The following is a 25,859-nucleotide window of genomic DNA, read 5'->3' as shown; positions in this document are numbered from 1 at the left end:
TAGAAAACACACTATGGCTGCTTAACCGGCAAGATCAGGTGGGTGATGCATAAAATAAAGGGTTTGAAATTAGCTCAGATACCGTTCCATAAGCCAAATATGTAATAGACAAACCTACTCCCTGCTCAGTGAACTGGACTCAACATCCCCTATTTACCGCAGAAGAATATATCTGACTAGTAAGAATCTCAAAACCTATGTATTGATATCTCTCTGGAAATGAATCAATAGGGTGTAAAGCGGCATAAACACAGCAGTGAAAAGCAGCTAAACCCCATAACAAAAATAAATTACTTTAAAAAAAACCCATAAAACAAAGACAGTGAAAGAGAGAGAAATTCTTACAAAATCCGTTCAGGGGCTCTGATGCAACCTGGATTGACCATATCTACACCCACAGCTGGATGAGACATAAGGCTGGACACTCTTGGGGCTGAGAGGATTGGTGAGGTTGGGTGAGCAAACGCAGACCCTTTCAAGTAATAGTGCGTGGTACCTATCCCATGAGTCCTAAATCTCCAGGTTCAAGGGCATCTTCCTACATCGAAAACATGCATGGGAAACCCAGAAGATGGTACACCGTGTGATCGGGAAAGGTTTCTGAAATGCACCTCATTTCTCCTCTCCTTGTGCTCGGGTTCGCCATTCCAGCCGCTTTACGAACAATCTCCCTATTGGAGAATCAGCACCGTTAACCTCCTGTTTCGTACAGGTTGCAATTTGGCCTGAGGATGAACGGGAAGAGGGGGTACCAAGGAGAGACTAACTCTAGGTGTTGGGACAGGCACAGGTCACTCTATTTTCCCATCAGGAAGAAAAATGAACCACAGGCTCAGCCTGCCCCCCCCCTCCGGAACCAGAATAGGGCCTGAAGCAATCCTGCGCTTTTGCGGCCAGCTCCCAAAAAAGCGAGTTGACAAATGGAGCTCAGGGGCACTTCAATTCACAAACCTGTAGAGTTACAACTGATAACTCTCGTCCACAAATATATTCAGGGAAGGCAACGAAGAGGATTTGAAAACAAGTCAGAATTGCAGGAAACAGATTTCAGGAGGTAGATTCGACTCGCCTTTAAAGCACATGAAAAGCGGCAAAAGGTCGACAATGATGCCCTTGGCCAAAAAGGGCGTATGCGTTTTTTCCTGAATATATTCAGGAAAAAACGCATACGCCCTTTTTGGCCAACCAAGCAAGCCGGAAAGGCAAATCAGCACTACAAAGAAGTCTCGCTTGCCATCGGTCAAAAGGGCCATGCTGAAAAAAGTGTAAAAACCAGAAATGCAGGACAGGCCATGGACACATGGGAGCCTTGCTACGCTGATGGGCAGGATGTAATTTGCCAACAGCCACTCTGGAGAAGTGTACGGTGTGTCCTGAAACATGTAATAAACACAGCTTAGAGAGCATAGGGCACTTCCACTCATGGGCGTATACATTGGGAAAACTGAAAATCCACAAGACACAGGCACCCCAGAGTGTAGGGCTGCTCTGTTTACAAGAATCTCCACTTCGGTACACCTTCAATAGCCCAGGAAAGAGAAAAATGGATAAAGAGGTTGTGGTACTTATGCACAATGGAATATCACTCAGCCATGAAATCAATGTCACAAGGCTAGTAGCAGCATGACGAGTGGATTTAGGTACGATGACTCTAAGTGAAATAAGTCACACAGAAAAAGACACTTATCCTAAGATATCACTTATAGAGGCAATTTCAAAATCGCTACACTTGAACTGAATTACAAAACAGAACAGAGTCACACGTTTAGAAAACACACTATGGCTGCTTAACGGGAAAGATCAGGTGGGGTGATGCATAAAACAAGGGTTTGAAATTAGCTCAGATACCATTCCATAAGCCAAATATGTAATAGACAAACCTACTCCCTGCTCAGTGAACTGTACTCAACCTTCCCTATTCACCGCACAAGAGTATATCTGACTAGTAAGAATCTTAAAACCTATGTATTGATATCTCTCTGGAAGTGAATCAATAGGGTGTAAAGCGGCATAAACACAGCAGTGAAAAGCAGCTAAACCCCATAACAAAAATAAATTACTTTTAAAAAAACCCATAAAACAAAGACAGTGAAAGAGAGAGAAATTCTTACAAAATCTGTTCAGGGGCTATGATGCAACCTGGATTGACCATATCTAGACCCAGAGCTGTATGAGACATAAGGCTGGACACTCTTGAGGCTGAGAGGATTGGTGAGGTTGGGTGAGCAAACGCAGACCCTTTAAAGTAATACTGCGTGGTTCCCATCCCATGGGTCCCAAATCTCCAGGTTCAAGGGCATCTTCCTACATCGAAAACATGCATGGGAAACTCAGAAGTTGGTAAACCGTGTGATCGGGAAAGGTTTCTAAAACGCACCTCATTTCTCCTATCCTTGTGCTCGGGTTCGCCATTCCAGCCACTTTAATAACAATCTCCCTAGTTGGAGAATCAGCACCGTTAACCTCCTGTTTCGTACAGGTTGCAATTTGTCCTGAGGATGAACGGGAAGAGGGGGAACCAAGGAGAGACTAGCTCTAGGTGTTGGGACAGGCACAGGTCACTCTATTTTCCCATCAGGAAGAAGAATGAACCACAGGCTCAGCCTGCCCCCCCGGAACCAGAATAGGGCCTGAAGCAATCCTGCGCTTTTGCGGCCAGCTCCCAAACAAGCGAGTTGACACATGGAGCTCAGGGGCACTGCAATTCACAAACCTGCAGAGTTCTAAATGATAACTCTCGTCCACAAATATATTGAGGGAAGGCAACGAAGAGGATTTGAAAGCAAGGCAGAATTGCAGGAAACAGATTTCAGGAGGTAGATTCGACTCGCCTTTAAAGCACATGAAAAGCGGCAAAACGTCGACAATGATGCCCTTGGCCAAAAAGGGCGTATGCGTTTTTTCCTGAATATATTCAGGAAAAAACGCATACGCCCTTTTTGGCCAACCAAGCAAGCCGGAAAGGCAAATCAGCACTACAAAGAAGTCTCGCTTGCCATCGGTCAAAAGGGCCATGCTGAAAAATGTGTAAAAACCAGAAATGCAGGACAGGCCATGGACACATGGGAGCCTTCCTACGCTGATGGGCGGGATGTAAATTGCCAAAAGCCACTCTGGAGAAGTGTACGGTGTGTCCTGAAACATGTAATAAACACAGCTTAGAGAGCATAGGGCACTTCCACTCATGGGCGTATACATTGGGAAAACTGAAAATCCACAAGACACAGGCACCCCAGAGTGTAGGGCTGCTCTGTTTACAAGAATCTCCACTTCGGTACACCTTCAATAGCCCAGGAAAGAGAAAAATGGATAAAGAGGTTGTGGTACTTATGCACAATGGAATATCACTCAGCCATGAAATCAATGTCACAAGGCTAGTAGCAGCATGACGAGTGGATTTAGTTACGATGACTCTAAGTAAAATAAGTCACACAGAAAAAGACACTTATCCTAAGATATCACTTATAGAGGGAATGTTAAACTCGCTACACTTGAACTGAATTACAAAACAGAACAGAGTCACACGTTTAGAAAACACACTATGGCTGCTTAACGGGAAAGATCAGGTGGGGTGATGCATAAAACAAGGGTTTGAAATTAGCTCAGATACCGTTCCATAAGCCAAATATGTAATAGACAAACCTACTCCCTGCTCAGTGAACTGGACTCAACATCCCCTATTCACCGCACAAGAATATATCTGACTAGTAAGAATCTTAAAACCTATGTATTGATATCTCTCTGGAAATGAATCAATAGGGTGTAAAGCGGCATAAACACAGCAGTGAAAAGCAGCTAATCCCCATAACAAAAATAAATTACTTTAAAAAAAACCCATAAAACAAAGACAGTGAAAGAGAGATAAATTCTTACAAAATCCGTTCAGGGGCTCTGATGCAACCTGGATTCACCATATCTACACCCACAGCTGGATGAGACATAAGGCTGGACACTCTTGGGGCTGAGAGGATTGGTGAGGTTGGGTGAGCAAACGCAGACCCTTTCAAGTAATAGTGCGTGGTACCCGTCCCATGGGTCCCAAATCTCCAGGTTCAAGGGCATCTTCCTACATCGAAAACATGCATGGGAAACCCAGAAGATGGTACACCGTGTGATCGGGAAAGGTTTCTGAAATGCACCTCATTTCTCCTCTCCTTGTGCTCGGTTTCGCCATTCCAGCCGCTTTACGAACAATCTCCCTACTTGGAGAATCAGCACCGTTAACCTCCTGTTTCGTACAGGTTGCAATTTGTCCTGAGGATAAACGGGAAGAGGGGGAACCAAGTAGAGACTAGCTCTAGGTGTGGGGACAGGCACAGGTCACTCTATTTTCCAATCAGGAAGAAGAATGAACCACAGGCTCAGCCTGCCCCCCCGGAACCAGAATAGGGCCTGAAGCAATCCTGCGCTTTTGCGGCCAGCTCCCAAACAAGCGAGTTGACAAATGGAGCTCAGGGGCACTGCAATTCACAAACCTGCAGAGTTCTAAATGATAACTCTCGTCCACAAATATATTGAGGGAAGGCAACGAAGAGGATTTGAAAGCAAGGCAGAATTGCAGGAAACAGATTTCAGGAGGTAGATTCGACTCGCCTTTAAAGCACATGAAAAGCGGCAAAACGTCGACAATGATGCCCTTGGCCAAAAAGGGCGTATGCGTTTTTTCCTGAATATATTCAGGAAAAAACGCATACGCCCTTTTTGGCCAACCAAGCAAGCCGGAAAGGCAAATCAGCACTACAAAGAAGTCTCGCTTGCCATCGGTCAAAAGGGCCATGCTGAAAAATGTGTAAAAACCAGAAATGCAGGACAGGCCATGGACACATGGGAGCCTTGCTACGCTGATGGGCGGGATGTAAATTGCCAAAAGCCACTCTGGAGAAGTGTACGGTGTGTCCTGAAACATGTAATAAACACAGCTTAGAGAGCATAGGGCACTTCCACTCATAGGCGTATACATTGGGAAAACTGAAAATCCACAAGACACAGGCACCCCAGAGTGTAGGGCTGCTCTGTTTACAAGAATCTCCACTTCGGTACACCTTCAATAGCCCAGGAAAGAGAAAAATGGATAAAGAGGTTGTGGTACTTATGCACAATCGAATATCACTCAGCCATGAAATCAATGTCACAAGGCTAGTAGCAGCATGACGAGTGGATTTAGTTACGATGACTCTAAGTAAAATAAGTCACACAGAAAAAGACACTTATCCTAAGATATCACTTATAGAGGGAATGTTAAACTCGCTACACTTGAACTGAATTACAAAACAGAACAGAGTCACACGTTTAGAAAACACACTATGGCTGCTTAACGGGAAAGATCAGGTGGGGTGATGCATAAAACAAGGGTTTGAAATTAGCTCAGATACCGTTCCATAAGCCAAATATGTAATAGACAAACCTACTCCCTGCTCAGTGAACTGGACTCAACATCCCCTATTCACCGCACAAGAATATATCCGACTAGTAAGAATCTTAAAACCTATGTATTGATATCTCTCTGGAAATGAATCAATAGGGTGTAAAGCGGCATAAACACAGCAGTGAAAAGCAGCTAATCCCCATAACAAAAATAAATTACTTTAAAAAAAACCCATAAAACAAAGACAGTGAAAGAGAGATAAATTCTTACAAAATCCGTTCAGGGGCTCTGATGCAACCTGGATTCACCATATCTACACCCACAGCTGGATGAGACATAAGGCTGGACACTCTTGGGGCTGAGAGGATTGGTGAGGTTGGGTGAGCAAACGCAGACCCTTTCAAGTAATAGTGCGTGGTACCCGTCCCATGGGTCCCAAATCTCCAGGTTCAAGGGCATCTTCCTACATCGAAAACATGCATGGGAAACCCAGAAGATGGTACACCGTGTGATCGGGAAAGGTTTCTGAAATGCACCTCATTTCTCCTCTCCTTGTGCTCGGTTTCGCCATTCCAGCCGCTTTACGAACAATCTCCCTACTTGGAGAATCAGCACCGTTAACCTCCTGTTTCGTACAGGTTGCAATTTGTCCTGAGGATAAACGGGAAGAGGGGGAACCAAGTAGAGACTAGCTCTAGGTGTGGGGACAGGCACAGGTCACTCTATTTTCCAATCAGGAAGAAGAATGAACCACAGGCTCAGCCTGCCCCCCCGGAACCAGAATAGGGCCTGAAGCAATCCTGCGCTTTTGCGGCCAGCTCCCAAACAAGCGAGTTGACAAATGGAGCTCAGGGGCACTGCAATTCACAAACCTGCAGAGTTCTAAATGATAACTCTCGTCCACAAATATATTGAGGGAAGGCAACGAAGAGGATTTGAAAGCAAGGCAGAATTGCAGGAAACAGATTTCAGGAGGTAGATTCGACTCGCCTTTAAAGCACATGAAAAGCGGCAAAACGTCGACAATGATGCCCTTGGCCAAAAAGGGCGTATGCGTTTTTTCCTGAATATAAGCAGGAAAAAACGCATACGCCCTTTTTGGCCAACCAAGCAAGCCGGAAAGGCAAATCAGCACTACAAAGAAGTCTCGCTTGCCATCGGTCAAAAGGGCCATGCTGAAAAAAGTGTAAAAACCAGAAATGCAGGACAGGCCATGGACACATGGGAGCCTTGCTACGCTGATGGGCGGGATGTAAATTGCCAACAGCCACTCTGGAGAAGTGTACGGTGTGTCCTGAAACATGTAATAAACACAGCTTAGAGAGCATAGGGCACTTCCACTCATGGGCGTATACATTGGGAAAACTGAAAATCCACAAGACACAGGCACCCCAGAGTGTAGGGCTGCTCTGTTTACAAGAATCTCCACTTCGGTACACCTTCAATAGCCCAGGAAAGAGAAAAATGGATAAAGAGGTTGTGGTACTTATGCACAATGGAATATCACTCAGCCATGAAATCAATGTCACAAGGCTAGTAGCAGCATGATGAGTGGATTTAGGTACGATGACTCTAAGTGAAATAAGTCACACAGAAAAAGACACTTATCCTAAGATATCACTTATAGAGGGAATGTCAAAATCGCTACACTTGAACTGAATTACAAAACAGAACAGAGTCACACGTTTAGAAAACACACTATGGCTGCTTAACGGGAAAGATCAGGTGGGGTGATGCATAAAACAAGGGTTTGAAATTAGCTCAGATACCATTCCATAAGCCAAATATGTAATAGACAAACCTACTCCCTGCTCAGTGAACTGTACTCAACCTCCCCTATTCACCGCACAAGAGTATATCTGACTAGTAAGAATCTTAAAACCTATGTATTGATATCTCTCTGGAAGTGAATCAATAGGGTGTAAAGCGGCATAAACACAGCAGTGAAAAGCAGCTAAACCCCATTATAAAAAGAAATTACTCAAAAAAAACCCCATAAAACAAAGACAGTGAAAGAGAGAGAAATTCTTACAAAATCTGTTCAGGGGCTATGATGCAACCTGGATTGACCATATCTAGACCCAGAGCTGGATGAGACATAAGGCTGGACACTCTTGAGGCTGAGAGGATTGGTGAGGTTGGGTGAGCAAACGCAGACCCTTTAAAGTAATACTGCGTGGTACCCATCCCATGGGTCCCAAATCTCCAGGTTCAAGGGCATCTTCCTACATCGAAAACATGCATGGGAAACTCAAAAGTTGGTAAACCGTGTGATCGGGAAAGGTTTCTAAAACGCACCTCATTTCTCCTATCCTTGTGCTCGGGTTCGCCATTCCAGCCACTTTAATAACAATCTCCCTACTTGGAGAATCAGCACCGTTAACCTCCTGTTTCGTACAGGTTGCAATTTGTCCTGAGGATGAACGGGAAGAGGGGGAACCAAGTAGAGACTAGCTCTAGGTGTTGGGACAGGCACAGGTCACTCTATTTTCCCATCAGGAAGAAGAATGAACCACAGGCTCAGCCTGCCCCCCCGGAACCAGAATAGGGCCTGAAGCAATCCTGCGCTTTTGCGGCCAGCTCCCAAACAAGCGAGTTGACAAATGGAGCTCAGGGGCACTGCAATTCACAAACCTGCAGAGTTCTAAATGATAACTCTCGTCCACAAATATATTGAGGGAAGGCAACGAAGAGGATTTGAAAGCAAGGCAGAATTGCAGGAAACAGATTTCAGGAGGTAGATGCGACTCGCCTTTAAAGCACATGAAAAGCGGCAAGACGTCGACAATGATGCCCTTGGCCAAAAAGGGCGTATGCGTTTTTTCCTGAGTATATTCAGGAAAAAACGCATACGCCCTTTTTGGCCAACCAAGCAATCCAGAAAGGCAAATCAGCACTACAAAGAAGTCTCGCTTGCCATCGGTCAAAAGGGCCATGTTGAAAAAAGTGTAAAAACCAGAAATGCAGGACAGGCCATGGACACATGGGAGCCTTGCTACGCTGATGGGCGGGATGTAAATTGCCAACAGCCACTCTGGAGAAGTGTACGGTGTGTCCTGAAACATGTAATAAACACAGCTTAGAGAGCATAGGGCACTTCCACTCATGGGCATATACATTGGGAAAACTGAAAATCCACAAGACACAGGCACCCCAGAGTGTAGGGCTGCTCTGTTTACAAGAATCTCCACTTCGGTACACCTTAAATAGCCCAGGAAAGACAAAAATGGATAAAGAAGTTGTGGTACTTATGCACAATGGAATATCACTCAGCCATGAAATCAATGTCACAAGGCTAGTAGCAGCATGATGAGTGGATTTAGTTACGATGACTCTAAGTGAAATAAGTCACACAGAAAAAGACACTTATCCTAAGATATCACTTATAGAGGGAATGTCAAAATTGCTACACTTGAACTGAATTACAAAACAGAACAGAATCACACGTTTAGAAAACACACTATGGCTGCTTAACGGGAAAGATCAGGTGGGGTGATGCATAAAACAAGGGTTTGAAATTAGCTCAGATACCGTTCCATAAGCCAAATATGTAATAGACAAACCTACTCCCTGCTCAGTGAACTGGACTCAACATCCCCTATTCACCGCACAAGAATATATCTGACTAGTAAGAATCTTAAAACCTATGTATTGATATCTCTCTGGAAATGAATCAATAGGGTGTAAAGCGGCATAAACACAGCAGTGAAAAGCAGCTAAACCCCATAACAAAAATAAATTACTTTTAAAAAAACCCATAAAACAAAGACAGTGAAAGAGAGAGAAATTCTTACAAAATCTGTTCAGGGGCTGTGATGCAACCTGGATTGACCATATCTAGACCCAGAGCTGTATGAGACATAAGGCTGGACACTCTTGAGGCTGAGAGGATTGGTGAGGTTGGGTGAGCAAACGCAGACCCTTTAAAGTAATACTGCGTGGTACCCATCCCATGGGTCCCAAATCTCCAGGTTCAAGGGCATCTTCCTACATCGAAAACATGCATGGGAAACTCAGAAGTTGGTAAACCGTGTGATCGGGAAAGGTTTCTAAAACGAACCTCATTTCTCCTATCCTTGTGCTCGGGTTCGCCATTCCAGCCACTTTAATAACAATCTCCCTAGTTGGAGAATCAGCACCGTTAACCTCCTGTTTCGTACAGGTTGCAATTTGTCCTGAGGATGAACGGGAAGAGGGGGTACCAAGGAGAGACTAACTCTAGGTGTTGGGACAGGCACAGGTCACTCTATTTTCCCATCAGGAAGAAAAATGAACCACAGGCTCAGCCTGCCACCCCCCCCCGGAACCAGAATAGGGCCTGAAGCAATCCTGCGCTTTTGCGGCCAGCTCCCAAACAAGCGAGTTGACAAATGGAGCTCAGGGGCACTTCAATTCACAAACCTGTAGAGTTACAACTGATAACTCTCGTCCACAAATATATTCAGGGAAGGCAACGAAGAGGATTTGAAAACAAGTCAGAATTGCAGGAAACAGATTTCAGGAGGTAGATTCGACTCGCCTTTAAAGCACATGAAAAGCGGCAAAAGGTCGACAATGATGCCCTTGGCCAAAAAGGGCGTATGCGTTTTTTCCTGAATATATTCAGGAAAAAACGCATACGCCCTTTTTGGCCAACCAAGCAAGCCGGAAAGGCAAATCAGCACTACAAAGAAGTCTCGCTTGCCATCGGTCAAAAGGGCCATGCTGAAAAAAGTGTAAAAACCAGAAATGCAGGACAGGCCATGGACACATGGGAGCCTTGCTACGCTGATGGGCAGGATGTAATTTGCCAACAGCCACTCTGGAGAAGTGTACGGTGTGTCCTGAAACATGTAATAAACACAGCATAGAGAGCATTGGGCACTTCCACTCATGGGCGTATACATTGGGTAAACTGAAAATCCACAAGACAAAGGCACACCAAAGTTTAGGGCTGCTCTGTTTACAAGAATCTCCACTTCGGTACACCTTCAATAGCCCAGGAAAGAGAAAAATGGATAAAGAGGTTGTGGTACTTATGCACAATGGAATATCACTCAGCCATGAAATCAATGTCACAAGGCTAGTAGCAGCATGACGAGTGGATTTAGGTACGATGACTCTAAGTGAAATAAGTCACACAGAAAAAGACACTTATCCTAAGATATCACTTATAGAGGCAATGTCAAAATCGCTACACTTGAACTGAATTACAAAACAGAACAGAGTCACACGTTTAGAAAACACACTATGGCTGCTTAACGGGAAAGATCAGGTGGGGTGATGCATAAAACAAGGGTTTGAAATTAGCTCAGATACCATTCCATAAGCCAAATATGTAATAGACAAACCTATTCCCTGCTCAGTGAACTGTACTCAACCTTCCCTATTCACCGCACAAGAGTATATCTGACTAGTAAGAATCTTAAAACCTATGTATTGATATCTCTCTGGAAGTGAATCAATAGGGTGTAAAGCGGCATAAACACAGCAGTGAAAAGCAGCTAAACCCCATAACAAAAATAAATTACTTTTAAAAAAACCCATAAAACAAAGACAGTGAAAGAGAGAGAAATTCTTACAAAATCTGTTCAGGGGCTGTGATGCAACCTGGATTGACCATATCTAGACCCAGAGCTGTATGAGACATAAGGCTGGACACTCTTGAGGCTGAGAGGATTGGTGAGGTTGGGTGAGCAAACGCAGACCCTTTAAAGTAATACTGCGTGGTACCCATCCCATGGGTCCCAAATCTCCAGGTTCAAGGGCATCTTCCTACATCGAAAACATGCATGGGAAACCCAGAAGATGGTAAACCGTGTGATCGGGAAAGGTTTCTAAAACGAACCTCATTTCTCCTATCCTTGTGCTCGGGTTCGCCATTCCAGCCACTTTAATAACAATCTCCCTAGTTGGAGAATCAGCACCGTTAACCTCCTGTTTCGTACAGGTTGCAATTTGTCCTGAGGATAAACGGGAAGAGGGGGAACCAAGTAGAGACTAGCTCTAGGTGTGGGGACAGGCACAGGTCACTCTATTTTCCAATCAGGAAGAAGAATGAACCACAGGCTCAGCCTGCCCCCCCGGAACCAGAATAGGGCCTGAAGCAATCCTGCGCTTTTGCGGCCAGCTCCCAAACAAGCGAGTTGACAAATGGAGCTCAGGGGCACTGCAATTCACAAACCTGCAGAGTTCTAAATGATAACTCTCGTCCACAAATATATTGAGGGAAGGCAACGAAGAGGATTTGAAAGCAAGGCAGAATTGCAGGAAACAGATTTCAGGAGGTAGATTCGACTCGCCTTTAAAGCACATGAAAAGCGGCAAAACGTCGACAATGATGCCCTTGGCCAAAAAGGGCGTATGCGTTTTTTCCTGAATATATTCAGGAAAAAACGCATACGCCCTTTTTGGCCAACCAAGCAATCCAGAAAGGCAAATCAGCACTACAAAGAAGTCTCGCTTGCCATCGGTCAAAAGGGCCATGCTGAAAAAAGTGTAAAAACCAGAAATGCAGGACAGGCCATGGACACATGGGAGCCTTGCTACGCTGATGGGCGGGATGTAAATTGCCAACAGCCACTCTGGAGAAGTGTACGGTGTGTCCTGAAACATGTAATAAACACAGCTTAGAGAGCATAGGGCACTTCCACTCATGGGCGTATACATTGGGAAAACTGAAAATCCACAAGACACAGGCACCCCAGAGTGTAGGGCTGCTCTGTTTACAAGAATCTCCACTTCGGTACACCTTCAATAGCCCAGGAAAGAGAAAAATGGATAAAGAGGTTGTGGTACTTATGCACAATGGAATATCACTCAGCCATGAAATCAATGTCACAAGGCTAGTAGCAGCATGATGAGTGGATTTAGGTACGATGACTCTAAGTGAAATAAGTCACACAGAAAAAGACACTTATCCTAAGATATCACTTATAGAGGGAATGTCAAAATCGCTACACTTGAACTGAATTACAAAACAGAACAGAGTCACACGTTTAGAAAACACACTATGGCTGCTTAACGGGAAAGATCAGGTGGGGTGATGCATAAAACAAGGGTTTGAAATTAGCTCAGATACCATTCCATAAGCCAAATATGTAATAGACAAACCTACTCCCTGCTCAGTGAACTGTACTCAACCTCCCCTATTCACCGCACAAGAGTATATCTGACTAGTAAGAATCTTAAAACCTATGTATTGATATCTCTCTGGAAGTGAATCAATAGGGTGTAAAGCGGCATAAACACAGCAGTGAAAAGCAGCTAAACCCCATTATAAAAAGAAATTACTCAAAAAAAACCCCATAAAACAAAGACAGTGAAAGAGAGAGAAATTCTTACAAAATCTGTTCAGGGGCTATGATGCAACCTGGATTGACCATATCTAGACCCAGAGCTGGATGAGACATAAGGCTGGACACTCTTGAGGCTGAGAGGATTGGTGAGGTTGGGTGAGCAAACGCAGACCCTTTAAAGTAATACTGCGTGGTACCCATCCCATGGGTCCCAAATCTCCAGGTTCAAGGGCATCTTCCTACATCGAAAACATGCATGGGAAACTCAAAAGTTGGTAAACCGTGTGATCGGGAAAGGTTTCTAAAACGCACCTCATTTCTCCTATCCTTGTGCTCGGGTTCGCCATTCCAGCCACTTTAATAACAATCTCCCTACTTGGAGAATCAGCACCGTTAACCTCCTGTTTCGTACAGGTTGCAATTTGTCCTGAGGATGAACGGGAAGAGGGGGAACCAAGTAGAGACTAGCTCTAGGTGTTGGGACAGGCACAGGTCACTCTATTTTCCCATCAGGAAGAAGAATGAACCACAGGCTCAGCCTGCCCCCCCGGAACCAGAATAGGGCCTGAAGCAATCCTGCGCTTTTGCGGCCAGCTCCCAAACAAGCGAGTTGACAAATGGAGCTCAGGGGCACTGCAATTCACAAACCTGCAGAGTTCTAAATGATAACTCTCGTCCACAAATATATTGAGGGAAGGCAACGAAGAGGATTTGAAAGCAAGGCAGAATTGCAGGAAACAGATTTCAGGAGGTAGATGCGACTCGCCTTTAAAGCACATGAAAAGCGGCAAGACGTCGACAATGATGCCCTTGGCCAAAAAGGGCGTATGCGTTTTTTCCTGAGTATATTCAGGAAAAAACGCATACGCCCTTTTTGGCCAACCAAGCAATCCAGAAAGGCAAATCAGCACTACAAAGAAGTCTCGCTTGCCATCGGTCAAAAGGGCCATGTTGAAAAAAGTGTAAAAACCAGAAATGCAGGACAGGCCATGGACACATGGGAGCCTTGCTACGCTGATGGGCGGGATGTAAATTGCCAACAGCCACTCTGGAGAAGTGTACGGTGTGTCCTGAAACATGTAATAAACACAGCTTAGAGAGCATAGGGCACTTCCACTCATGGGCATATACATTGGGAAAACTGAAAATCCACAAGACACAGGCACCCCAGAGTGTAGGGCTGCTCTGTTTACAAGAATCTCCACTTCGGTACACCTTAAATAGCCCAGGAAAGAGAAAAATGGATAAAGAAGTTGTGGTACTTATGCACAATGGAATATCACTCAGCCATGAAATCAATGTCACAAGGCTAGTAGCAGCATGATGAGTGGATTTAGTTACGATGACTCTAAGTGAAATAAGTCACACAGAAAAAGACACTTATCCTAAGATATCACTTATAGAGGGAATGTCAAAATTGCTACACTTGAACTGAATTACAAAACAGAACAGAATCACACGTTTAGAAAACACACTATGGCTGCTTAACGGGAAAGATCAGGTGGGGTGATGCATAAAACAAGGGTTTGAAATTAGCTCAGATACCGTTCCATAAGCCAAATATGTAATAGACAAACCTACTCCCTGCTCAGTGAACTGGACTCAACATCCCCTATTCACCGCACAAGAATATATCTGACTAGTAAGAATCTTAAAACCTATGTATTGATATCTCTCTGGAAATGAATCAATAGGGTGTAAAGCGGCATAAACACAGCAGTGAAAAGCAGCTAAACCCCATAACAAAAATAAATTACTTTTAAAAAAACCCATAAAACAAAGACAGTGAAAGAGAGAGAAATTCTTACAAAATCTGTTCAGGGGCTGTGATGCAACCTGGATTGACCATATCTAGACCCAGAGCTGTATGAGACATAAGGCTGGACACTCTTGAGGCTGAGAGGATTGGTGAGGTTGGGTGAGCAAACGCAGACCCTTTAAAGTAATACTGCGTGGTACCCATCCCATGGGTCCCAAATCTCCAGGTTCAAGGGCATCTTCCTACATCGAAAACATGCATGGGAAACTCAGAAGTTGGTAAACCGTGTGATCGGGAAAGGTTTCTAAAACGAACCTCATTTCTCCTATCCTTGTGCTCGGGTTCGCCATTCCAGCCACTTTAATAACAATCTCCCTAGTTGGAGAATCAGCACCGTTAACCTCCTGTTTCGTACAGGTTGCAATTTGTCCTGAGGATGAACGGGAAGAGGGGGTACCAAGGAGAGACTAACTCTAGGTGTTGGGACAGGCACAGGTCACTCTATTTTCCCATCAGGAAGAAAAATGAACCACAGGCTCAGCCTGCCACCCCCCCCCGGAACCAGAATAGGGCCTGAAGCAATCCTGCGCTTTTGCGGCCAGCTCCCAAACAAGCGAGTTGACAAATGGAGCTCAGGGGCACTTCAATTCACAAACCTGTAGAGTTACAACTGATAACTCTCGTCCACAAATATATTCAGGGAAGGCAACGAAGAGGATTTGAAAACAAGTCAGAATTGCAGGAAACAGATTTCAGGAGGTAGATTCGACTCGCCTTTAAAGCACATGAAAAGCGGCAAAAGGTCGACAATGATGCCCTTGGCCAAAAAGGGCGTATGCGTTTTTTCCTGAATATATTCAGGAAAAAACGCATACGCCCTTTTTGGCCAACCAAGCAAGCCGGAAAGGCAAATCAGCACTACAAAGAAGTCTCGCTTGCCATCGGTCAAAAGGGCCATGCTGAAAAAAGTGTAAAAACCAGAAATGCAGGACAGGCCATGGACACATGGGAGCCTTGCTACGCTGATGGGCAGGATGTAATTTGCCAACAGCCACTCTGGAGAAGTGTACGGTGTGTCCTGAAACATGTAATAAACACAGCATAGAGAGCATTGGGCACTTCCACTCATGGGCGTATACATTGGGTAAACTGAAAATCCACAAGACAAAGGCACACCAAAGTTTAGGGCTGCTCTGTTTACAAGAATCTCCACTTCGGTACACCTTCAATAGCCCAGGAAAGAGAAAAATGGATAAAGAGGTTGTGGTACTTATGCACAATGGAATATCACTCAGCCATGAAATCAATGTCACAAGGCTAGTAGCAGCATGACGAGTGGATTTAGGTACGATGACTCTAAGTGAAATAAGTCACACAGAAAAAGACACTTATCCTAAGATATCACTTATAGAGGCAATGTCAAAATCGCTACACTTGAACTGAATTACAAAACAGAACAGAGTCACACGTTTAGAAAACACACTATGGCTGCTTAACGGGAAAGATCAGGTGGGGTGATGCATAAAACAAGGGTTTGAAATTAGCTCAGATACCATTCCATAAGCCAAATATGTAATAGACAAACCTATTCCCTGCTCAGTGAACTGTACTCAACCTTCCCTATTCACCGCACAAGAGTATATCTGACTAGTAAGAATCTTAAAACCTATGTATTGATATCTCTCTGGAAGTGAATCAATAGGGTGTAAAGCGGCATAAACACAGCAGTGAAAAGCAGCTAAACCCCATAACAAAAATAAATTACTTTTAAAAAAACCCATAAAACAAAGACAGTGAAAGAGAGATAAATTCTTACAAAATCCGTTCAGGGGCTCTGATGCAACCTGGATTGACCATATCTACACCCACAGCTGGATGAGACATAAGGCTGGACACTCTTGGGGCTGAGAGGATTGGTGAGGTTGGGTGAGCAAACGCAGACCCTTTCAAGTAATAGTGCGTGGTACCCGTCCCATGGGTCCCAAATCTCCAGGTTCAAGGGCATCTTCCTACATCGAAAACATGCATGGGAAACCCAGAAGATGGTACACCGTGTGATCGGGAAAGGTTTCTGAAATGCACCTCATTTCTCCTCTCCTTGTGCTCGGGTTCGCCATTCCAGCCGCTTTACGAACAATCTCCCTACTTGGAGAATCAGCACCGTTAACCTCCTGTTTCGTACAGGTTGCAATTTGGCCTGAGGATGAACGGGAAGAGGGGGTACCAAGGAGAGACTAACTCTAGGTGTTGGGACAGGCACAGGTCACTCTATTTTCCCATCAGGAAGAAGAATGAACCACAGGCTCAGCCTGCCCCCCCGGAACCAGAATAGGGCCTGAAGCAATCCTGCGCTTTTGCGGCCAGCTCCCAAACAAGCGAGTTGACAAATGGAGCTCAGGGGCACTGCAATTCACAAACCTGCAGAGTTCTAAATGATAACTCTCGTCCACAAATATATTGAGGGAAGGCAACGAAGAGGATTTGAAAGCAAGGCAGAATTGCAGGAAACAGATTTCAGGAGGTAGATTCGACTCGCCTTTAAAGCACATGAAAAGCGGCAAAACGTCGACAATGATGCCCTTGGCCAAAAAGGGCGTATGCGTTTTTTCCTGAATATATTCAGGAAAAAACGCATACGCCCTTTTTGGCCAACCAAGCAAGCCGGAAAGGCAAATAAGCACTACAAAGAAGTCTCGCTTGCCATCGGTCAAAAGGGCCATGCTGAAAAAAGTGTAAAAACCAGAAATGCAGGACAGGCCATGGACACATGGGAGCCTTGCTACGCTGATGGGCGGGATGTAAATTGCCAACAGCCACTCTGGAGAAGTGTACGGTGTGTCCTGAAACATGTAATAAACACAGCTTAGAGAGCATAGGGCACTTCCACTCATGGGCGTATACATTGGGAAAACTGAAAATCCACAAGACACAGGCACCCCAGAGTGTAGGGCTGCTCTGTTTACAAGAATCTCCACTTCGGTACACCTTCAATAGCCCAGGAAAGAGAAAAATGGATAAAGAGGTTGTGGTACTTATGCACAATGGAATATCACTCAGCCATGAAATCAATGTCACAAGGCTAGTAGAAGCATGATGAGTGGATTTAGTTACCATGACTCTAAGTGAAATAAGTCACACAGAAAAAGACACTTATCCTAAGATATCACTTATAGAGGGAATGTCAAAATCGCTACACTTGAAGTGAATTACAATACAGAACAGAATCACACGTTTAGAAAACACACTATGGCTGCTTAACGGGAAAGATCAGGTGGGGTGATGCATAAAACAAGGGTTTGAAATTAGCTCAGATACCATTCCATAAGCCAAATATGTAATAGACAAACCTACTCCCTGCTCAGTGAACTGGACTCAACATCCCCTATTCACTGCACAAGAATATATCTGACTAGTAAGAATCTTAAAACCTATGTATTGATATCTCTCTGTAAATGAATCAATAGGGTGTAAAGCGGCATAAACACAGCAGTGAAAAGCAGCTAAACCCCATAACAAAAATAAATTACTTTAAAAAAAACCCATAAAACAAAGACAGTGAAAGAGAGAGAAATTCTTACAAAATCCGTTCAGGGGCTCTGATGCAACCTGGATTGACCATATCTACACCCACAGCTGGATGAGACATAAGGCTGGACACTCTTGGGGCTGAGAGAATTGGTGAGGTTGGGTGAGCAAACGCAGACCCTTTCAAGTAATAGTGCGTGGTACCCTTCCCATGGGTCCCAAATCTCCAGGTTCAAGGGCATCTTCCTACATCGAAAACATGCATGGGAAACCCAGAAGATGGTACACCGTGTGATCGGGAAAGGTTTCTGAAATGCACCTCATTTCTCCTCTCCTTGTGCTCAGGTTCGCCATTCCAGCCGCTTTACGAACAATCTCCCTACTTGGAGAATCAGCACCGTTAACCTCCTGTTTCGTACAGGTTGCAATTTGGCCTGAGGATGAACGGGAAGAGGGGGTACCAAGGAGAGACTAACTCTAGGTGTTGGGACAGGCACAGGTCACTCTATTTTCTCATCAGGAAGAAGAATGAACCACAGGATCAGCCTGCCCCCCCGGAACCAGAATAGGGCCTGAAGCAATCCTGCGCTTTTGCGGCCAGCTCCCAAACAAGCGAGTTGACAAATGGAGCTCAGGGGCACTGCAATTCACAAACCTGTAGAGTTATAAATGATAACTCTCGTCCACAAATATATTGAGGGAAGGCAACGAAGAGGATTTGAAAGCAAGTCAGAATTGCAGGAAACAGATTTCAGGAGGTAGATTCGACTCGCCTTTAAAGCACATGAAAAACGGCAAAACGTCGACAATGATGCCCTTGGCCAAAAAGGGCGTATGCGTTTTTTCCTGAATATATTCAGGAAAAAACGCATACGCCCTTTTTGGCCAACCAAGCAAGCCGGAAAGGCAAATCAGCACTACAAAGAAGTCTCGCTTGCCATCGGTCAAAAGGGCCATGCTGAAAAAAGTGTAAAAACCAGAAATGCAGGACAGGCCATGGACACATGGGAGCCTTGCTACGCTGATGGGCAGGATGTAATTTGCCAACAGCCACTCTGGAGAAGTGTCCGGTGTGTCCTGAAACATGTAATAAACACAGCTTAGAGAGCATAGGGCACTTCCACTCATGGGCGTATACATTGGGAAAACTGAATATCCACAAGACAAAGGCACACCAAAGTGTAGGGCTGCTCTGTTTACAAGAATCTCCACTTCGGAACACCTTCAATAGCCCAGGAAAGAGAAAAATGGATAAAGAGGTTGTGGTACTTATGCACAATGGAATATCACTCAGCCATGAAATCAATGTCACAAGGCTAGTAGCAGCATGACGAGTGGATTTAGGTACGATAAATCTAAGTGAAATAAGTCACACAGAAAAAGACACTTATCCTAAGATATCACTTATAGAGGGAATGTCAAAATCGCTACACTTGAACTGAATTACAAAACAGAACAGAATCACACGTTTAGAAAACACACTATGGCTGCTTAACGGGAAAGATCAGGTGGGGTGATGCATAAAACAAGGGTTTGAAATTAGCTCAGATACCGTTCCATAAGCCAAATATGTAATAGACAAACCTACTCCCTGCTCAGTGAACTGGACTCAACATCCCCTATTCACCGCACAAGAATATATCTGACTAGTAAGAATCTTAAAACCTATGTATTGATATCTCTCTGGAAATGAATCAATAGGGTGTAAAGCGGCATAAACACAGCAGTGAAAAGCAGCTAAACCCCATAACAAAAATAAATTACTTTAAAAAAAACCCATAAAACAAAGACAGTGAAAGAGAGAGAAATTCTTACAAAATCCGTTCAGGGGCTCTGATGCAACCTGGATTGACCATATCTACACCCACAGCTGGATGAGACATAAGGCTGGACACTCTTGGGGCTGAGAGGATTGGTGAGGTTGGGTGAGCAAACGCAGACCCTTTCAAGTAATAGTGCATGGTACCCTTCCCATGGGTCCCAAATCTCCAGGTTCAAGGGCATCTTCCTACATCGAAAACATGCATGGGAAACACAGAAGATGGTACACCGTGTGATCGGGAAAGGTTTCTGAAATGCACCTCATTTCTCCTCTCCTTGTGCTCGGGTTCGCCATTCCAGCCGCTTTACGAACAATCTCCCTACTTGGAGAATCAGCACCGTTAACCTCCTGTTTCGTACAGGTTGCAATTTAGCCTGAGGATGAACGGGAAGAGGGGGTACCAAGTAGAGACTAACTCTAGGTGTTGGGACAGGCACAGGTCACTCTATTTTCCCATCAGGAAGAAGAATGAACCACAGGCTCAGCCTGCCCCCCCGGAACCAGAATAGGGCCTGAAGCAATCCTGCGCTTTTGCGGCCAGCTCCCAAACAAGCGAGTTGACAAATGGAGCTCAGGGGCACTGCAATTCACAAACCTGCAGAGTTCTAAATGATAACTCTCGTCCACAAATATATTTAGGGAAGGCAACGAAGAGGATTTGAAAGCAAGGCAGAGTTGCAGGAAACAGATTTCAGGAGGTAGATGCGACTCGCCTTTAAAGCACATGAAAAGCGGCAAAACGTCGACAATGATGCCCTTGGCCAAAAAGGGCGTATGCGTTTTTTCCTGAATATATTCAGGAAAAAACGCATACGCCCTTTTTAGCCAACCAAGCAAGCCGGAAAGGCAAATCAGCACTACAAAGAAGTCTCGCTTGCCATCGGTCAAAAGGGCCATGCTGAAAAAATTGTAAAAACCAGAAATGCAGGACAGGCCATGGACACATGGGAGCCTTGCTACGCTGATGGGCAGGATGTAATTTGCCAACAGCCACTCTGGAGAAGTGTACGGTGTGTCCTGAAACATGTAATAAACACAGCATAGAGAGCATTGGGCACTTCCACTCATGGGCGTATACATTGGGTAAACTGAAAATCCACAAGACAAAGGCACACCAAAGTTTAGGGCTGCTCTGTTTACAAGAATCTCCACTTCGGTACACCTTCAATAGCCCAGGAAAGAGAAAAATGGATAAAGAGGTTGTGGTACTTATGCACAATGGAATATCACTCAGCCATGAAATCAATGTCACAAGGCTAGTAGCAGCATGACGAGTGGATTTAGGTACGATGACTCTAAGTGAAATAAGTCACACAGAAAAAGACACTTATCCTAAGATATCACTTATAGAGGCAATGTCAAAATCGCTACACTTGAACTGAATTACAAAACAGAACAGAGTCACACGTTTAGAAAACACACTATGGCTGCTTAACGGGAAAGATCAGGTGGGGTGATGCATAAAACAAGGGTTTGAAATTAGCTCAGATACCATTCCATAAGCCAAATATGTAATAGACAAACCTACTCCCTGCTCAGTGAACTGGACTCAACATCCCCTATTCACCGCACAAGAATATATCTGACTAGTAAGAATCTTAAAACCTATGTATTGATATCTCTCTGGAAGTGAATCAATAGGGTGTAAAGCGGCATAAACACAGCAGTGAAAAGCAGCTAAACCCCATAACAAAAATAAATTACTTTTAAAAAAACCCATAAAACAAAGACAGTGAAAGAGAGAGAAATTCTTACAAAATCTGTTCAGGGGCTATGATGCAACCTGGATTGACCAAATCTACACCCAGAGCTGTATGAGACATAAGGCTGGACACTCCTGAGGCTGAGAGGATTGGTGAGGTTGGGTGAGCAAACGCAGACCCTTTAAAGTAATACTGCGTGGTACCCATCCCATGGGTCCCAAATCTCCAGGTTCAAGGGCATCTTCCTACATCGAAAACATGCATGGGAAACTCAGAAGTTGGTAAACCGTGTGATCGGGAAAGGTTTCTAAAACGCACCTCATTTCTCCTATCCTTGTGCTCGGGTTCGCCATTCCAGCCACTTTAATAACAATCTCCCTAGTTGGAGAATCAGCACCGTTAACCTCCTGTTTCGTACAGGTTGCAATTTGTCCTGAGGATAAATGGGAAGAGGGGGAACCAAGTAGAGACTAGCTCTAGGTGTGGGGACAGGCACAGGTCACTCTATTTTCCAATCAGGAAGAAGAATGAACCACAGGCTCAGCCTGCCCCCCCGGAACCAGAATAGGGCCTGAAGCAATCCTGCGCTTTTGCGGCCAGCTCCCAAACAAGCGAGTTGACAAATGGAGCTCAGGGGCACTGCAATTCACAAACCTGCAGAGTTATAAATGATAACTCTCGTCCACAAATATATTGAGGGAAGGCAACGAAGAGGATTTGAAAGCAAGGCAGAATTGCAGGAAACAGATTTCAGGAGGTAGATTCGACTCGCCTTTAAAGCACATGAAAAGCGGCAAAACGTCGACAATGATGCCCTTGGCCAAAAAGGGCGTATGCGTTTTTTCCTGAATATATTCAGGAAAAAACGCATACGCCCTTTTTGGCCAACCAAGCAAGCCAGAAAGGCAAATCAGCACTACAAAGAAGTCTCGCTTGCCATCGGTCAAAAGGGCCATGCTGAAAAAAGTGTAAAAACCAGAAATGCAGGACAGGCCATGGACACATGGGAGCCTTGCTACGCTGATGGGCGGGATGTAAATTGCCAACAGCCACTCTGGAGAAGTGTACGGTGTGTCCTGAAACATGTAATAAACACAGCTTAGAGAGCATAGGGCACTTCCACTCATGGGCGTATACATTGGGAAAACTGAAAATCCACAAGACACAGGCACCCCAGAGTGTAGGGCTGCTCTGTTTACAAGAATCTCCACTTCGGTACACCTTCAATAGCCCAGGAAAGAGAAAAATGGATAAAGAGGTTGTGGTACTTATGCACAATGGAATATCACTCAGCCATGAAATCAATGTCACAAGGCTAGTAGCAGCATGATGAGTGGATTTAGGTACGATGACTCTAAGTGAAATAAGTCACACAGAAAAAGACACTTATCCTAAGATATCACTTATAGAGGGAATGTCAAAATCGCTACACTTGAACTGAATTACAAAACAGAACAGAATTACATGTTTAGAAAACACACTATGGCTGCTTAACGGGAAAGATCAGGTGGGGTGATGCATAAAACAAGGGTTTGAAATTAGCTCAGATACCGTTCCATAAGCCAAATATGTAATAGACAATCCTACTCCCTGCTCAGTGAACTGGACTCAACATCCCCTATTCACCGCACAAGAATATATCTGACTAGTAAGAATCTCAAAACCTATGTATTGATATCTCTCTGGAAATGAATCAATAGGGTGTAAAGCGGCATAAACACAGCAGTGAAAAGCAGCTAAACCCCATAACAAAAATAAATTACTTTAAAAAAAACCCATAAAACAAAGACAGTGAAAGAGAGAGAAATTCTTACAAAATCCGTTCAGGGGCTCTGATGCAACCTGGATTGACCATATCTAGACCCAGAGCTGGATGAGACATAAGGCTGGACACTCTTGAGGCTGAGAGGATTGGTGAGGTTGGGTGAGCAAACGCAGACCCTTTAAAGTAATACTGCGTGGTACCCATCCCATGGGTCCCAAATCTCCAGGTTCAAGGGCATCTTCCTACATCGAAAACATGCATGGGAAACTCAGAAGTTGGTAAACCGTGTGATCGGGAAAGGTTTCTAAAACGAACCTCATTTCTCCTATCCTTGTGCTCGGGTTCGCCATTCCAGCCCCTTTAATAACAATCTCCCTAGTTGGAGAATCAGCACCGTTAACCTCCTGTTTCGTACAGGTTGCAATTTGTCCTGAGGATGAACGGGAAGAGGGGGAACCAAGGAGAGACTAGCTCTAGGTGTTGGGACAGGCACAGGTCACTCTATTTTCCCATCAGGAAGAAGAATGAACCACAGGCTCAGCCTGCCCCCCCGGAACCAGAATAGGGCCTGAAGCAATCCTGCGCTTTTGCGGCCAGCTCCCAAACAAGCGAGTTGACAAATGGAGCTCAGGGGCACTGCAATTCACAAACCTGCAGAGTTCTAAATGATAACTCTCGTCCACAAATATATTGAGGGAAGGCAACGAAGAGGATTTGAAAGCAAGGCAGAATTGCAGGAAACAGATTTCAGGAGGTAGATTCGACTCGCCTTTAAAGCACATGAAAAGCGGCAAAACCTCGACAATGATGCCCTTGGCCAAAAAGGGCGTATGCGTTTTTTCCTGAATATATTCAGGAAAAAACGCATACGCCCTTTTTGGCCAACCAAGCAAGCCGGAAAGGCAAATCAGCACTACAAAGAAGTCTCGCTTGCCATCGGTCAAAAGGGCCATGCTGAAAAAAGTGTAAAAACCAGAAATGCAGGACAGGCCATGGACACATGGGAGCCTTGCTACGCTGATGGGCGGGATGTAAATTGCCAACAGCCACTCTGGAGAAGTGTACGGTGTGTCCTGAAACATGTAATAAACACAGCTTAGAGAGCATAGGGCACATCCACTCATGGGCGTATACATTGGGAAAACTGAAAATCCACAAGACACAGGCACCCCAGAGTGTAGGGCTGCTCTGTTTACAAGAATCTCCACTTCGGTACACCTTCAATAGCCCAGGAAAGAGAAAAATGGATAAAGAGGTTGTGGTACTTATGCACAATGGAATATCACTCAGCCATGAAATCAATGTCACAAGGCTAGTAGAAGCATGATGAGTGGATTTAGTTACCATGACTCTAAGTGAAATAAGTCACACAGATAAAGACACTTATCCTAAGATATCACTTATAGAGGGAATGTCAAAATCGCTACACTTGAACTGAATTACAAAACAGAACAGAATCACACGTTTAGAAAACACACTATGGCTGCTTAACGGGAAAGATCAGGTGGGGTGATGCATAAAACAAGGGTTTGAAATTAGCTCAGATACCGTTCCATAAGCCAAATATGTAATAGACAAACCTACTCCCTGCTCAGTGAACTGGACTCAACATCCCCTATTCACCGCACAAGAATATATCTGACTAGTAAGAATCTCAAAACCTATGTATTGATATCTCTCTGGAAATGAATCAATAGGGTGTAAAGCGGCATAAACACAGCAGTGAAAAGCAGCTAAACCCCATTATAAAAAGAAATTACTCAAAAATAAACCCATAAAACAAAGACAGTGAAAGAGACAGAAATTCTTACAAAATCTGTTCAGGGGCTATGATGCAACCTGGATTGACCATATCTAGACCCACAGCTGGATGAGACATAAGGCTGGACACTCTTGGGGCTGAGAGGATTGGTGAGGTTGGGTGAGCAAACGCAGACTCTTTAAAGTAATACTGCGTGGTACCCATCCCATGGGTCCCAAATCTCCAGGTTCAAGGGCATCTTCCTACATCGAAAACATGCATGGGAAACTCAGAAGTTGGTAAACCGTGTGATCGGGAAAGGTTTCTAAAACGCACCTCAATTCTCCTATCCTTGTGCTCGGGTTCGCCATTCCAGCCACTTTAATAACAATCTCCCTACTTGGAGAATCAGCACCGTTAACCTCCTGTTTCGTACAGGTTGCAATTTGTCCTGAGGATAAACGGGAAGAGGGGGAACCAAGTAGAGACTAGCTCTAGGTGTGGGGACAGGCACAGGTCACTCTATTTTCCCATCAGGAAGAAGAATGAACCACAGGCTCAGCCTGCCCCCCCGGAACCAGAATAGGGCCTGAAGCAATCCTGCGCTTTTGCGGCCAGCTCCCAAACAAGCGAGTTGACAAATGGAGCTCAGGGGCACTGCAATTCACAAACCTGCAGAGTTCTAAATGATAACTCTCGTCCACAAATATATTGAGGGAAGGCAACGAAGAGGATTTGAAAGCAAGGCAGAATTGCAGGAAACAGATTTCAGGAGGTAGATTCGACTCGCCTTTAAAGCACATGAAAAGCGGCAAAACGTCGACAATGATGCCCTTGGCCAAAAAGGGCGTATGCGTTTTTTCCTGAATATATTCAGGAAAAAACGCATACGCCCTTTTTGG

The sequence above is a fragment of the Eubalaena glacialis genome, chromosome 3 (genome assembly GCF_028564815.1).
Source record: "Eubalaena glacialis isolate mEubGla1 chromosome 3, mEubGla1.1.hap2.+ XY, whole genome shotgun sequence".
NCBI classification, from domain to species: Eukaryota; Metazoa; Chordata; class Mammalia; order Artiodactyla; family Balaenidae; genus Eubalaena; species Eubalaena glacialis.
Note: the sequence above shows the minus strand (reverse complement) of the source record.